This window comes from Phyllobates terribilis, unplaced genomic scaffold (genome assembly GCF_046119375.1).
Source record: "Phyllobates terribilis strain yellow unplaced genomic scaffold, ASM4611937v1 Scaffold_3__8_contigs__length_932513732, whole genome shotgun sequence".
Lineage (NCBI taxonomy): Eukaryota > Metazoa > Chordata > Amphibia > Anura > Dendrobatidae > Phyllobates > Phyllobates terribilis.
Genome location: NW_027362763.1, coordinates 266,910,113 through 266,927,915, shown reverse-complemented (window position 1 = coordinate 266,927,915; position 17,803 = coordinate 266,910,113).

Here is a 17,803-nt window from a genome sequence, read left to right as displayed (position 1 = left end):
AATACAGACATGCACTCACCATTAATATATAATTAATTATTATGCAACCCACCATTCCAAATATAAATTGTAATTCACCACTGCGGCCCCACTAACTATAAATAGCCACTTTCCCCATCCAATAAATATATAAATTAATTATAACTTGTACACTTTCCCCCAATTCATTACCAGTCACAATTGCCTGTCATCCTTAACGCCCCCACTCTGTACCTCCCGCTACCCCGATTCATTATATTTACATACCACCTCCGCCCAAATTCATTATGCCATGTCCTCTCTCTCTGCCACCCCCCCTTATTCATCATCATTTACTCTTCCCCACTCCATATTCATCACTTGTTGTCTCCCACCCTCAATTCATCATTTGCTCTCCCCCTCCACCCTCAATTCATAATTTCTTCTCCCCTGTCCCCCATCCTCAATTCATCATTATTTGTGCTCTCCCACCCTCAATTCATCATTTGCTCTCGCCACTCCCAATTTATCATTTGCTCTCCCTACCTCCCACTCCAAATTCATCATTTGCTCTCCCCGCCCTCACTCCCAATTAATCATTTGCTCCCAATTCATCATTTGCTCTCCCCACCCCCAATTCATCATTTGCTCTCTCCACCCCCCCACTCCCAATTCATCATTTGCTCTCCCCATCCCCACTACCAATTCATGACTTGCTTTGCCACAAGACCATTTAATTAATTCTGTTAAAAAAAAAAAGTTTTATATACTTGCCTCTCATATGATCCCCTGCAGGTGCAGCTCCACTTCATGACTGGCATCATGGGCCTCGTACATGCCAGCATGTACGTAATGACATCATCGCGTATGTGCCGTCACCAGCGCGTCACAGAAGAGGCGGAGGGACTTGAGCTGCATGGCCTTTCAATTTTGACAGCTGTGAGAGCTCCAAGGCTTCCTGAATTGAGATGTACAACGCCGCCGCCGCCGGTACACGATGCCCTGGGGCCCGGTGAGCAGAAGCAGAAGAGGGGGTCCGGACCAAGTACTTCTGTTCACCGGGCCCCATACAGCAGTAAGGGCAGTAATGCCCTGATGGCGGCCAGCTATGCAGCACAAAAAGGATGCTGCATTATGGGAGCACAGACAGGTAAGAGGCATCAGTTTTCTGTATGTATGTGAAGAGCACCAGAAAGAAAGACATTTTTTTCAGGACAGGGGACATTTTTACAGGATGGTCGACATTATTACAGCATGGGGGCCAATTGGGGGACAAAATTACCGCATAGGGCCAAATTGTGACAAAAAAAAAAAGGTAAAAATTTGTAAGAATGGAAAAAAAGATGAAGAAATTACTTTGTTTTATTTAAGAACAAAAGGTTAACAAAAAAGTAAATGTTTGATATCACCGTGTCCAGAATGACCCAAGCTATAAAACTGTACCATAACCCATATGATGATATGATGAAATCCCCCCCAAGAAAAACACACCAAAAATGTAGCATTTTCATTATACTGAAATAACAAAAAAATGGAATATAAAGTGATCAAAAAGTCGTATAGTAAAAACTATAAAACTTAAAACGTCATCTTATCCCGCAAAGAAAGTGGCCCGTCAAATTAAAATTTTTATGTGCGGCATTTACTCAGCCGATTTTGAGACCCCTAGTGTAAGTCAGCCGATTTTGAGACCCCTAGTGTAAGTGATATTCGCTGTTATGCTGAATAGTTGTAGAACTGATGACAATGATGCTCTTTTGCAAGATCAATTTCCTCCTCCACAAACTTCCATCTCAGACATGGCTTCTTCAGTGTCTCCATGTTTTCCCTTAAATGTAATCTTTTCCCATCCACTAAGCCTCAGCCAAGCAATTTTCTTCTGACCTAATCTTCTTGGAAAGGTGGTTAAATAATATATAAGGGTCTAGGTTTTGGATCCTATTTTATTCTATATATTCATCTAATAGCTTGTTTTCGTGTCAATATAACATCGTTTTAAGTCTTTTGGAATTTTACATTTGTAGCCATAATGACTAGGGAAAATCTTCGGCTTTAAAATAGTAAAAAAAAAAAAAATTATAGAGAAGAGTTCAGTAAATGGCTCTGTATCCCTGTGGAATACATAAGAGAAATTCTGTAACTGTATTAAAAAACTGACTAATAACACTTCAGAAAAAAATGAAAATGGGAAAGAAATCCCTTTTGGAAATGTTATAGGTCTTGGTCACAAGGTATTTCATGGAGTGTTCATTACCGAAATGAGCCAATTTGGACGCCTCTTTATCTGAACCCGAAGTCCCTGGTCCTAGTGCAGCCAGTCTTGAACCCGAAGTCCCCGGTCTTTGTGCGGCCAGTGCCTGTAAACGTATTCTGTGTCTCTGGACTGCTACAACCAGCCTTCGAACACTCAAGCCGCATCGGTGGCACCTGTATCCTGAAGCCGCTCCTTTAGTACCTGAATCAGTCCTGTTTCTCCATGTCAGTAACCATTCTTCCAGAGGATCTAGAACCTATTAGTCTGAATGGAGTCCGAGTCCATATATACATCTGTGTACCTGATCCCTGGGGTCAGCAGCTGCAGTACCGGGGACTGCCTAGGAGTTGTACCTGATGGCTAACTGCAGCCAAACCAGATTCCACTATCAGCAGCCCCAGTAAACACCTGGTAGCCGCTTAGCTATGTCACTCCTAGGCAAGCTCAGCCTCGTGGCACAATGGGAACATGAAACCACGTGCGACACCTGCGGGCGTGACAACTTGTAAAAGCAAGCACTTTTGCAATTTAGCGTTTATTAAAATTTGCATCCAAACTTGAGATATTAACACTTTTTTTATTTTATTAAAAGCTTGTTGCCTAGGAGATCGGCCACCGCTGCAGTCTAGCTTGTAAGCAATGTGCTGAAGCTGGCCAGGATTTAGAGGTAACAGTGAGCTTCTGCGATCCTAGCTAGCTTCAGAACAGTGCTTACAAGCTGAATTAAATAAAGCTTGTAAGCACTGCACATTTTTTTCTGTCTACCTAATATCTCAAGAAAAGCTGAAAAATTTAATATGCAGTAAACTGTAAGATTGCTTGTATTTACAAGCACCATCTCTACCCATTTATGAGGATAGGTGTCAGGGATCACCACAGGGACGACACCGGGGAGATCAAGCAATATCTCACCATTGCCGTCACGCTGTCAGTATTTCATCCAAAATCGCGAGCACACGATCCAGACTACTCACTACGTAGGTATCGGCAAGTGACCAGTGAGTGTATGGTATCACATCTCTGGGTTCCAAAGCATGGAATCCGTGTTTACGCCCTCCATACGGTCACTGTCAGCTTCACGATAGCCCAATTATTATTATTCTCTGCCACCACCGGCCGAGTTTGAAATATAATAGAGGCCTGGCCGGACACCTGCGTTTTGGTAGTGTATATGGCTTCAGGGGAGGGAACGATTACAGGACAAAAGAAACAGAACTATTACATTTTATATTTAACACAAAAGGGAGGCAGTGTTTAGGAAAAATATATACAAGGATGGTACAAAGGAGACATTAAAATATATAAGCAGTTACCTAAAATAAACAGGATAAAAGAAGACAGCTTACTCTATAAAGATCGCTGTGACGATTCAATATAGGTGGAGTAGGGGCTCCCCAGTTTGATTTGAGCGTTACTGAAGGTGACCCGTTGCTTATAATCCTTATATCCCCCTGGCAATGAGTGCTCCTCTATTGTCCATGGGTTCTCTTATACCTAAGGGGAGATCTGTCCACACACCCCTTGTGGTGGCATCATGTGGGCTGGTCTCCAGCCTGTACATTTTCATTAAACACGCTAACTTCTGCAATAACTCTTTGCTCGTTGATTGCAGAAGCTTGCAAATGACGCCATTTTTTCCGTTATGATTTTACCTTAATTTAGAGACCAAACATCGCATAGCTGCAGTCTGTTATTCTGGTGTTTTTGCGCTATAGCTCCCTGATTTTGCTTACAGCCATGGAAAACTATGGATACATTCCGGGGCTGATTCTGCCACTAAAAATATAGGTCCCATTATTGCCGGACGTATGGAACTCACAATATTTCATATTTCATATCGGAGTCGGCATGTCTATAGATTTCTTCTTTGAAGCTCGGGAAGGAAGCTCCAACAGTTACACGCGAATTATTGCAATCCTGCCACAATTGACCCCTGCGTCTTTCAGGGACAAGATGTTCTCATTCTAAGTAGCTTGGTGGCACCTCTTGGCTGCCATTTGTTTGTGTAAGCTCTTACTCATGACTGTGTTAATTGGGGCTTTGTGCTGAGATTTTTATGGAGACAGTTTTGTACTGACCAAACGGGGAATAAGGTAGAAATGGTCAATGTCTATGACAGACTTTCAATATTCCTCAATATTTCCCTGACATCTTCCCCTCTTTGAGGTGGCGTAAGGGGTGATTTACTGATCACCCCTTTAAGCCCACCTCCTGGCCCACCCTTCCTGCTCATCCGATAAGCTGGGGATCCAGCTTTCCGATCACCCTGACAGGTTCGGAATACATTTTCCCCACACCTCTGACAGGCTATGGGTGCCTTCCTCCTACCTTGCCTGGTTGTGAAGCCTACCCTTCTTGCCATCATTTTTACCTTGGGAGCTGTGCTCCCTAGGGGGAAGCTATGGCCTGCATGGGCATTACATATATAGGAGGCCCGCTCCTTTCTAATGGGAGCATTTTTTTTTTATGAGGCCCTCTACGTCTCTTCCAAGGGGCATTGGAGTGCCTCCCAATTTTTGGCAACCCTTGCATTCACTGCATAGGCAAACACAATGGGAGACCCACTTCCTAATAATGGGAACATTGTTTTCAGGAGGCCCTCCTCTAAGTCTTCAAAGAGGTATTGGGGTGAATCCAAATTTTGGGCAGCCCTAGCACTTACTGCATATGCAATAACAATATAGGAGACGCACTCTTTAGTAATGGTAACAATAAAACATAGCCGGCTGATTGCTCTCTAAGAATAGTGAGGGTCGACTGCTGGCCCTATAAAAATAGGCTTTGTGACTTTCAGAATCCCTTTTTCATAAATGAAACACTGTGTCTGATATCTCACACACCACATGGCCAGGTAAAGTTATAAAATGTTAAAATGACATTTCCTGGTGAATGCATTTGTCTTGGTTGAAAGCAATGCAAAAGTGAAAAAACGCATCAAAAACGCTACGTGTGAACATAGCCCAAGGTGTGGAGGAGCATTTTTGGTTATTTATTTTGCTTTATATACAAGTCATTACCCTGGAAAGGATGTTCCTTAACATATTTCCCAGGAAAATCCATTTTGGTTTCGTTTTGGTATGTTTTATTGTGAGTCCGTAAAAGTGCCGTAATACCTCTGACAACAATGACAGCAGTGACCTGGGAGTCAAAAATGCTTCCAGGGGTCTTCCCCATGCTGTTCCCATGTCATTTGAGCACTGTTCCCATCGATTTGGGCAATTTTTAGGCCCTCTGCAGACCACCAGGGGGAGCCGCCTGAAAAATGCTTGAGTTTCCCATAGACTTACATAGGGCTCGTTGCTCGGGTCGAGCACCCGAGTATTCCAATGTGCGCGACCCGAGCATCGAGCACCCGAGCATTTTAGTGCTTGCTCATCACTACTAATTACTAATAATTAAGTAATTTTTTTTCTGATGGGGAAAAAATGTCAAGAAACAATAGGAAATATGCGTCTGTCACATTTTTATTTTTTTATGAACAGAAAGGATCACTAAAATACATTTTAAATTGCGTTCCTTTTTCTGTGGAAATTTTTTATATTTTGGACATTTTTTGGTCACGGACAGAGCTAGAAACAGCAATTCAGATTGGCAGTGTTTCTTTTTTAAATTTTGTTCTATTTATTTTCATTTATTTTATACACTGAGCCTTTTAAAGGTCCTAAATGGCATCTTGGGAGGCATTTTAAGCTAATATTACATTATTTTATTGCCGATATCTCCTGTAACTGGAGCAGGTATATTAGCCTCAGTTACAGGAGAAATTCAGCCTCCTGCTTGCATACCAAAGTTGTCTCTGAAGACCAAGCAGCTCAAGCCCCATCCCTACACCCATGTGATCACATGATCACTGTGTCCAGAGGAGGAAGCAATGTCAGTGATCCTTAAACCACTTCGCGCCAGAGCCTGTTTTTGCCTTCGTGACCGGGCCAATTTTTTCAATTCTGACCACTGTCACTTTATGAGGTAATTACTCTGGAACGCTTCAACGGATCCCCCTGATTCTGAGAATGTTTTTTTGTGACATATTGTACTTCATGATAGTGGTAAAATTTCTTCAATATCACTTGCGTTTATTTGTGAAAAAATCGGAAATTTGGCGAAAATTTTGAAAATTTTGCAATTTTCAAACTTTGAATTTTCATGCCCTTTAATCAGAGAGATATGTCACACAAAATAGTTAATGAATAACATTTTCCACATGTCTACTTCACATCAGCACAATTTTGGAACCAAAATTTTTTTCTGTTAGGAAGCTATAAGGGTTAAAAGTTGACCAGCGATTTCTCATTTTTACAACAAAATTTACAAAAACATTTTTTTAGGGACCACATCTTATTTGAAGTGACTTTGAGGAGCCTTTATGACAGAAAATACCCAAAAGTGATACCATTCATAAAAACTGCACCCCTCAAGGTGCTCAAAACCACATTCAAGAAGTTTATTAACCCTTCAGGTGCTTCACAGGAATTTTTGGAATGTGGAAGAAAACAATGAACATTTAACTTTTTTTCACAAAACTGCTACTTTAGCCTCAAATTTTTAATTTTCACAAGGGCAGCCAGAAAAAATGGACCCCAAAATGTGTTGTGCAATTTCTCCTGAGCACGCTGATACCCCATATGTGGTGCAAAGCCACTGTTTGGGCGCACGGCATGGCTCGGAAGGTAAGGAGCGCCATTTGACTTTTGGAATGGAAATTTGACTGGAATCGATAGCGGACGCCATGTTGCATTTGGAGAGCCCCTGAGGTGCCTAAACAGAGGAAACCCCCAACAAGTCACCCCATTTTGGAAACTAGACCCCTCAACGAACTTATCTAGATGTGTGGTGAGCACCTTGAACCCCCAGGGGCTTCACAGAATTTTATAATGTTGAAGGGTGAAAATAAAAAAACATATTTTTAACACAAAACTGCTACTTTAGCCTCAAATTTTTAATTTTCACAAGGGCAGCCAGAAAAAATGGACCCCAAAATGTGTTGTGCAATTTCTCCTGACCACGCTGATACCCCATATGTGGTGCAAAGCCACTGTTTGGGCGCACGGCATGGCTCGGAAGGTAAGGAGCACCATTTGACTTTTGGAATGGAAATTTGACTGGAATCGATAGCGGACGCCATGTTGCATTTGGAGAGCCCCTGAGGTGCCTAAACAGAGGAAACACCCAACAAGTCACCCCATTTTGGAAACTAGACCCCTCAAGGAACTTATCTAGATGTGTGGTGAGCACCTTGAACCCCCAGGGGCTTCACAGAATTTTATAATGTTGAAGGGCGAAAATAAAAAAACACATTTTTAACGCAAAACTGCTACTTTAGCCTCAAATTTTTAATTTTCACAAGGGCAGCCAGAAAAAATGGACCCCAAAATGTGTTGTGCAATTTCTCCTGAGCACGCTGATACCCCATATGTGGTGCAAAGCCACTGTTTGGGCACACGGCATGGCTCGGAAGGTAAGGAGCGCCATTTGACTTTTGGAATGGAAATTTGACTGGAATCGATAGCGGACGCCATGTTGCATTTGGCAAGCCCCTGAGGTGCCTAAACAGAGGAAACCCCCAACAAGTCACCCCATTTTGGAAACTAGACCCCTCAACGAACTTATCTAGATGTGTGGTGAGCACCTTGAACCCCCAGGGGCTTCACAGAATTTTATAATGTTGAAGGGTGAAAATAAAAAAACACATTTTTAACACAAAACTGCTACTTTAGCCTCAAATTTTTAATTTTCACAAGGGCAGCCAGAAAAAATGGACCCCAAAATGTGTTGTGCAATTTCTCCTGAGCACGCTGATACCCCATATGTGGTGCAAAGCCACTGTTTGGGCGCACGGCATGGCTCGGAAGGTAAGGAGCGCCATTTGACTTTTGGAATGGAAATTTGACTGGAATCGATAGCGGACGCCATGTTGTATTTGGAGAGCCCCTGAGGTGCCTAAACAGAGGAAACCCCCAACAAGTCACCCCATTTTTGAAACTAGACCCCTCAAGGAACTTATTTAGATGTGTGGTGAGCACCTTGAACCCCCAGGGGCTTCACAGAATTTTATAATGTTGAAGGGTGAAAATAAAAAAAACACATTTTTAACACAAAACTGCTACTTTAGCATCAAATTTTTAATTTTCACAAGGGCTGCCAGAAAAAATTGACCCCAAAATGTGTTGTGCAATTTCTCCTGAGCACGCTGATACCCCAAATGTGGTGCAAAGCCACTGTTTGGGCGCACGGCATGGCTCGGAAGGTAAGGAGCGCCATTTGACTTTTGGAATGGAAATTTGACTGGAATGGATAGCGGACGCCATGTTGCATTTGGAGAGCCCCTGAGGTGCCTAAACAGAGGAAACCCACAACAAGTGACCAAATTTTACAATTTACTCCTCTGTATAAATTAATCTAGTGGTGGGAAAATAAGTAGATAGGTAAATGGTCACTAAAGCCATAGATGAATTCCCACAGAGGTGTCATTTCCATAATGGGGTCACTTCAGGGGGGATTATGCTGTTCTGGCACTTTTCAGAGTACCAGAGCTAAAGAATCCCCCCTGAAGTGACCTCATTTTGGAAATGACACCCCTCTGGGAATTCATCTATGGGTTTAGTGACCATTTTAACTCGATGGATGATTTCCAGAAACAAGCACGCAATGGAAGGTTTAGATTCTGGAGAACCCCCCCTGGAAATTAAGTGAGCTCTACTCGAATATGTCATTCACTAAATGAACCAAATGTTTGAATGACAAATTGGGATACATTTTTACAGTTTAAAAACGTGGTTCTGTGTGGTAGATTTTAAAGCAGTCAGTGACGCATAAGGCTGGCAATGATGGGCATTGTGGGCAATAGTAGCGGGTATCACGCCTCATTCCTCTCTTAGTACATACACGACATCTTTTCTGGGGGTTCCTTCTTGTTTCCGTTGCTGGAATAAGTGCAATAAAATGTCGCTCAGTGAGTCTTTTCACATCTTCAGATTCTAATGGATGAGCGGGGCTAACACTTTGAAAGACAAGATTTTCAATGACCTTTTCTTGATAATCAAGAAAAGGATCTGAATTTCCTGCTTTTTTTGTACAACACAAAAGAATTGTATGTGGCCACCTGAAACAAATAAATAACCAACTTTTTATACCAGGTATAGGACTTTCTTGATACCTGGTATGGCTGTAGAACCTGGTCTGCAAGGTCCACACCCCCCATGTGTTTGTTGTAGTCAATGACTGACACAGGTTTTTGCTTCGGAGTGGTGGATCCTAGTTCTACAGTGGCCCTTGTGGCATCTGTGTGGATCGAGCTGAGGACAAAAATATCCCTCTTATCCCTATATTTCAGGGCAAGCAGCTCTCCGTTGCGTACAGCCCCTGACTGCCCCTTTTGAAACTTTTGGTTGACCAATGGTTGTGGAAACCCCTGACGGTTTTTACGGATGGTCCCACAAGCCCCGATGTTGTGTTCAACCAGACTTTTAAATAGGGGTATGCTGGTGTAATAATTGTCCACATATAGATTGTAGCCTTTTTGAAAAAATGGACTTATCAGCTCCCAAACAATTTTTCCAGATGTGCCCAGATAAGTAGGGCATCCTGGTGGGTTTAGTTGGCTGTCTTTCCCCTCATATATGCGAAAAGCGGATGTGTATCCAGTTGAACTTTCGCACATTTTATAGAGCTTTATTCCAAACCTTGCCCTTTTAGATGGGATAAATTGCTTGAGGTGCAGTCTTCCTTTGAATTTTACAAGGGACTCATCTATAGAAATATTTTGTGTTGGGGTGTAGAGGCTTAAGAATTTTTCTGACAAATTTTCAATGATGGGTCTAATTTTATATAACCTATCATGTTCTGGGGCATTTCTGGGCAGGCATTGACTATTGTCGTTAAAATGCCAAAACCGCATGAGCATTTCATAACGGGTCCTAGACAGAATGACTGAAAACATAGGGGTGGCTTGAACAGGGTGGTTGGACCAGTAGGATCGAATGCTCGGTTTTTTAACAAGCCCCATGGCAAATGTAAGTCCTAAAAAAATTTTTATTTTCGGGACATTAGTTGGTGTCCATAAATTTGCCCTAGCATAGTAAGATCGGGGATTCTGGCTTATGAATTGGGATGCATATAAATTTGTTTGCACGACAATATGCTCTAGCAAGCTGTCTGTAAAAAACAAATTAAAAAAATGAATTGGTCCAAAATCTTCCACCTCCACATTTATACCAGGAGTGGCGTTGAAATCAAGGCTGAATGGAGCAGCCGAATCCGAAGCCTCCCATCTGGGAAATGCTAGATCATGTGGCAAAGCCCCTTGTACACTGGGGTGCGCCAATTCACTAGTAGCAGGGACAGCGCTTGTACTGGGCAGTGTTCCCTGATTTGGAAACGTTTCTCCAGTAGCGCTATTTGCCCCTATTGCTGTACTGGTCCTTGGGCTTGAGGATGGAACAGAATCACTGCTCATTTCTGAGCTCTCAGTGTCGCCGCTACTAAAGCCCTCAAAATCCATATCTCCATCTGAGATTGCGCCGTCATCAGTGTCAGAACATAGCAGGGCATACACCTCTTCTGCGGTATAAGTCTGACGGGCCATTTTATTTTTATATTTTTTGACTGGACTGAACGGACCGGACTGAACGGACGGGACTGACCGGACTGGACTGACCGGACTGGACTGACCGGACTGGACTGACCGGACTGATCTGACAGGACTGATCTGACAGGACTGACTGACCTGACAGGACTGACTGATCTGACTGATCTGACAGGACTGACTGACTGATCTGACAGGACTGACTGACTGATCTGACAGGACTGACTGACTGACAGATCTGACAGGACTGACTGACTGACAGATCTGACAGGACTGACTGACTGACAGATCTGACAGGACTGACTGACTGACTGACTGACAGATCTGACAGGACTGACTGACTGGACTGATCTGACAGGACTGATCTGACAGGACTGACTGATCTGACAGGACTGACTGACTGACAGATCTGACAGGACTGACTGACTGACAGATCTGACAGGACTGACAGATCTGACAGGACTGACTGACTGATCTGACAGGACTGACTGACTGATAGATCTGACAGGACTGACTGACTGATCTGACAGGACTGACTGACTGATAGATCTGACAGGACTGACTGACTGATAGATCTGACAGGACTGACTGACTGATAGATCTGACAGGACTGACTAACCCTAACTCTTACTTTCTTTTTTATTTATTTTTTTTACTTTCACAGTGGCAAGGCTGACACAGCTCTTGTCACACTGTTTCTCCTCTGCTCTCTCACTGAGATCGGAGGAGAAACAGTGTATTTATCAGGCAGATCGCCCGGGAAAGTTTGTTGCTAAAACAAACTTCCCTGGTGATCTCTCTGATTGGCTGGTGTGACGCTGACATCATCAAGACCTGAGCCAATCAGGTCTCGATGATGTCAGAGGTCACAGCACGGGGATCCCCGCCACTCCTGAGGTATGTGGGGGGTCCCGATCGCCGACCACCAGCTGTCACTATCTTTTAAATGCCGCGATCGCTATGGATCGCGGCATCTAGAAGATAGGAACAGGTTAATATCATGGGGACCTGATCCATTCAGGTCCCCATGATGCCACATGTCAGAGCTATCGCTCTGAACCGGTACCGCAGCGCTAGCAGGACCCTGGGGGTCCTGAGCGCTGCGGGACCACCCACCGTTTTTAAACGTCGGCGCTGCACAGAGCCCGGGCAGCGCCGACGTTTATGTACAGTGGGCGGTCCTGAACCGGTTAATCTGTTACAAGCTGTCATGGACAAACAGTGTTTGGGCATCCACTTGACAGATGAGGTGCAATGTGGCTAAATGTAAAGTTAGGCACCTGGGTACTAATAATATGCAGGCATCATATGTTCTAGAATCTAGAGGGAGTAAAACAATGAGAGTCACTTGTAGAGAAGGATTCTCAGTGGACTTGTAGATCAGACTAAATAACAGTATGCAATGTCAATCCGCAGCTTCCAATGCCAGTAGAATACTATCATATATTAAAATAGGTATAAACTCAAGGGACAAAGATGTAATTCTGCCCCTTTACAAGGTATTATTGTGACCTCATCTGGCATATGCAGTTCAATTCTAGACACCAATTCATAGAAATTATAGTCTGAAGCTAGAAAAGCACAAAGTAGAGCCACAAAACTGATAAGAGGAATGCAGGATCTAAGTTATGAGGAAAAATTAAAATAATTAAATGTATTTTGTCTTGCGAAGAAATGTCTAACAGGAGGCATGATAAACATATACAAGCACATAAATGACCCATTCAAAGTATATGGTCTAAAGCGGTTTCATGTAAAACCCCCACAAAAAACAAGAGCACATTCCTTTAGTATGGAAAAAGATGGTCCATCTTCTCCACAGGAGATAAACCTTCTTTACCATGATAAGTATTAATATGTGGAATAGTCTAATTTAGTAAATGGTTACAGTGGGAACAGTTGATGTTTTCAAAAAAGGCTTGAATCCTTTTTTCCAAGAAAATAACCAATATTGGTTTAAAATGTTTTCTCTTAATGTTGATCCGGTCGACCGAAACTCAGGATCTGGAGGGGAAAACTTGCCCTAGAGCAGACTAGATATGTCTTTTTTTAACTATCTATCTAATGTATTCACTTTTCAAGTTGGTCATTGTTAGAACCTTGCTGTTAGGTTTTTTTTCCTTTGCTGGTCACATGACCTTGTTGGCCTATTTAATCCTGCTCCGCCCTTCTGGCTTTGCTGGACTTCATTGTATATCTACTTTCTAGCTAGCCTGTGCTCTGTATCTAACTCTGTTAGTTTGCTTGGTCTACTGACCTCTATGTTATATATATTTTGTTTGTTCGTCTGTCTGCTACTATTTCTGTTAGGAGGTGTCCCATATTCCTCCCAGTCCTTAGTACTTGTAGGGATTCCCTCCCCACATCTATAGGTCTCCGTACAGACTAGCTTAGGACTTTAGCAGGTCTGATCGCAGGATCAGGTCCCCTGTTACATCGTAGGGATTAAGCTGAGTTCTATCGTAGGGACAGATCTCCTCTCTTTCCTTAGCTCTGGTAGCAGAACATAACAGTAAGTCCAGCCAGCAAATTCTCTAAGGAAAGATTTTTCTGTTCCATCATGGTGTCGGTTCAGGATTTGGTTCATCGCCTGCAGGGACTCTCTCTGGAGGTGGCCGAGCTCCGTCAGCACGTGAGTAACTGTCCTGGAGCACATTTCTTGGAGCCTAAGGTATGTTTGCCGGATTTATTTTTTGGTGAACACCGAGAATTTTTTTCATTTAAAAATGCTTGCTTATTGTATTTTCGTTTGAGACCTAAGTCCTCTGGGGATGAATCCCAGCGCGTAGGGTTCATAATGTCACTTTTGCGCAAAGAGCCTCAGGAGTGGGCCTTTTCTTTGCAACCTAGTGATTCATGCTTCAGATCAGTGGATAGTTTTTTTTCTGCTTTGGGACTATTATATGATGATCCTGACCGTGTCGCATCAGCTGAGACTGAGTTGAGACGTTTAAAACAAGGATCAGGTAATGTTGAAAAATATTGTACTCATTTCCGTCGTTGGTCGACTCAAACAGGGTGGAACGATTCTGCTCTGAAAAGTCTATTTCTTGCTGGGCTCAGTGAAAGGGTTAAAGACCTGCTAATTGCTTATCCTACACCTGAGGATTTGCAACAGGCTATGCAATTAGCTATACGGGTGGATAGAAGACTGCGTGCTAGGGTTAATGAGAGCAAATCCTCTGCTATGTCAGTTTCTGGTTATGATAATGTGTGTACTAACAGTGGTGAACCGATGGAGATTGGATCGGTGGCACCTCGCTCTCAAGAAAAAGACCGTCGTTTTTCGGAAGGCTTGTGTTTCTATTGCGGAAAATCTGGTCATTTGATTAAAGGCTGTGAGCTTCGTATGGAGAAAGAAAAAAAAATGGTCAGTCACGCCCGTATTGCCTGTTTAAATTCCAAGGGTATATTTTTAGCTGCTTCCACGATTGCTCAGGAAAAATTAATGGAATTTCGGGTGTTTGTTGATTGCGGGTCTACACTGAATGTAATTGATGGGGGATTCATGGAAAAACTCAATTTAAAACCTGAACCTTTATCATCCCCCATTGCTGTGGTTTCTGTGGATGGCTCCCCTTTGAAGAATATTACTCTCAAGGTCAGTGAATTTCCTCTCACTATTAATGGTGTTCACCATGAGAATTGGATTTGGTAGTGTTGAATAACTTGCCTTCTCCAGTAATATTGGGTTTGCCCTGGTTAAAATTTCACAATCCTGTACTGGATTGGTCTACCAGTGAAATTAAATCCTGGAGCCATAAATGTTATGACAAGTGTTGTAACGGGCGTATTGCAGCTTTGGATAGGGGAGAATTGCCTGTTCCTATTCAGGATTTTTGGAGAGTTTTTTCTGAGAAAGAATCGCAGGTTTTGCCTCCCCATAGAGACTATGATTGTTCTATTGAATTTGTCCCTGGAGCGACTCTTCCTAAAAGTCATTTATTTAACCTTACTATTCCTGAGAGGAAGGCTTTGGAGGAATACATACAGACAAGTTTGGCCGCCGGTCACATTAGGCCCTCTAAGTCTCCTGTGGCGGTTGGATTTTTTTTTGTAAAAAAAAAGGACGGCGGTTTACGTCCTTGTCTGGATTTTCGTGAGATTAACAAAATTACGGTACGCAATCCTTACCCACTGCCATTGATTCCTGATCTGTTTAACCAGTTATTGGGGGCCAAGTGGTTCTCTAAAATTGACCTTAAGGGGGCATACAATCTGTTGCGCATGAAGGAGGGTGATGAATGGAAGACTGCTTTTAACACTCCTGTGGGTCATTTTGAGAATCTGGTTATGCCTTTTGGTCTTACTAATGCTCCTGCATTTTTTCAGAATCTGATTAATGACATCCTTAGACCTTTGATCGGTAAAAATGTGGTTGTGTATTTGGATGACATTTTGATTTATTCGCCAGATCTGGAGTCTCATTGGCGGAGCGTGCGTGAGGTATTACAGTTATTAATGGACAATTCGCTTTTTGCTAAGCTGGAGAAATGTGAGTTCGCTGTACAGAGAATTAGTTTTTTGGGCTACATTATCTCCAGCAAAGGTTTTGAGATGGATCCGGTTAAGGTTCAGGCTGTGCAGGAATGGCCTAGGCCTATTGGTTTGAAATCGATACAGAGGTTTTTGGGTTTCGCCAATTACTATAGAAAATTCATAAAAAATTTTTCTAGTATTGTCAAACCTCTGACTGATCTCACCAGGAAAGGTGCTGATGCGGTTCAGTGGTCTTCTGAGGCCATTGAAGCTTTTGTGTATCTCAAGGAGAGGTTCACCTCTGCTCCCATCCTTATGCAGCCTGATGTTACTAGGCCGTTTTTGGTTGAGGTTGATGCTTCCTCTGTGGGGGTTGGCGCAGTATTGTCTCAGGATAACGGGGATGGATTACATCCCTGTGCCTTTTTTTCAAAAAAATTTTCGGAGACTGAATTGAATTACGATATTGGTAATCGGGAATTATTGGCTATTAAACTCGCATTTGAACACTGGCGCCACTTCTTGGAAGGTGCGGAATTTCCCGTTCAGGTTCTTACGGATCATAAAAATCTGATATATCTTGATGCTGCCAAGCGCCTGAATGCCCGTCAGGCTAGGTGGGCACTGTTTTTCTCGCGGTTTAATTTCTCCGTTACTTACATCCCTGGTACTAAGAATGTTAAGGCGGATGCCTTGTCTCGCAGTTTTTCTCCCATAGTCGGTGCTGAGAAAGAGGAAAACATTTTACAAGAAGGTGTTGTGATAGCTGCTTTAGACTCCGTTTTGGAAGATGAGATTCTTAAAGCTCAGGAGAATGCCCCATCTAACACTCCTCATGGGAGGTTGTTTGTGCCTGGGACCTTTAGGAGAGATTTGTTTGTTGAGTGTCACGAATCTCGGTTGGCAGGTCATCCCGGAATCTCTGAGACCAAGAGACTGGTGGGTCGCAGTTTTTGGTGGCCTGGATGGCAGAAGGAAGTCATTAAGTGGGTGCGCCAATGTACTATATGTGCTAGATCTAAGTCCTCACATACTCCTGCTGCAGGGTTGCTTTGTCCTTTGGAGGTCCCCAGTGCTCCTTGGACACATTTGGCTATGGACTTTATAACTGACCTTCCCCCCTCTGAGGGTTTTACTGTCATCTGGGTGGTCGTGGACCGTTTTAGCAAGATGTGTAACTTGGTTCCCTTCGTCAAACTGCCCTGCGCTAAAACTCTCGCTAAGGCCTTTGTCAAGGAAATTGTCAGACTTCATGGCGTTCCTACTGACATTGTTTCTGATAGGGGTCCTCAGTTCGTGGCTCGTTTTTGGCGTGCCTTTTGTGACAGGTTGGGAATTCATTTGTCGTTTTCGTCCGGATATCATCCTGAAGCTAATGGCCAGACAGAAAGGAAAAACCAGGATGTTGAGCAGTTCTTGCGTTGTTTTGTGGCAGACAATCAAGAGGGGTGGTCTGAGTTTCTGTCACTTGCCGAATTTGCTCTGAACAATCATACATCTTCTTCTGCTGGTTGTTCGCCTTTTTTTTGTTGTTCTGGGAGACATCCGTCGTTTGGGTCGTTCTCCAAGTTGGGATCTGCCGTGCCTGAGGAGGAGAATTTTTCCGGTGATTTGGAAAGAGTTTGGACGGATGTGCGTGGTAATCTTCAGGAGGCCAACAGAAAATCTAAAGACTACTTTGATAGGAAACGACAGGAGGTTTTGTTCGCTGTTGGTGACATGGTTTGGTTGTCCTCTAGGAATCTGCGGTTGAGGATTCCTTCTAAGAAATTGGGTCCCAAGTTTGTAGGGCCCTTTAAGGTGCTTCAGGTTGTCAACCAATCTGCTGTTAGGTTGGAGGTTCCTACCTCCTGGAGAATTAATCCGGTCTTTCATGTCTCTCTGTTAAAAAAAGCTGTTGTGTCGGATGGTGACGCCTCTGCCTCTGTTCCTCCGGTGGTGGAGGACGGGGAATATGAAATTTCTCGCATCCTTGACTCTAGACGGTATAGAGGTAGTTTGCAGTATCTTGTGGCCTGGAAAGGTTTCGGACCCGAGGATAACTCTTGGGTGAGGTCAGATGATGTTTCCGCGTCCAGACTTATCAGAGCGTTTCACAGGAGATTTCCTGATAAGCCTGGTCCTAGGGGATCCGGAGGATCCTCTTAGAAGGGGGGGTACTGTTAGAACCTTGCTGTTAGGTTTTTTTTCCTTTGCTGGTCACATGACCTTGTTGGCCTATTTAATCCTGCTCCGCCCTTCTGGCTTTGCTGGACTTCATTGTATATCTACTTTCTAGCTAGCCTGTGCTCTGTATCTAACTCTGTTAGTTTGCTTGGTCTACTGACCTCTATGTTATATATATTTTGTTTGTTCGTCTGTCTGCTACTATTTCTGTTAGGAGGTGTCCCATATTCCTCCCAGTCCTTAGTACTTGTAGGGATTCCCTCCCCACATCTATAGGTCTCCGTACAGACTAGCTTAGGACTTTAGCAGGTCTGATCGCAGGATCAGGTCCCCTGTTACATCGTAGGGATTAAGCTGAGTTCTAT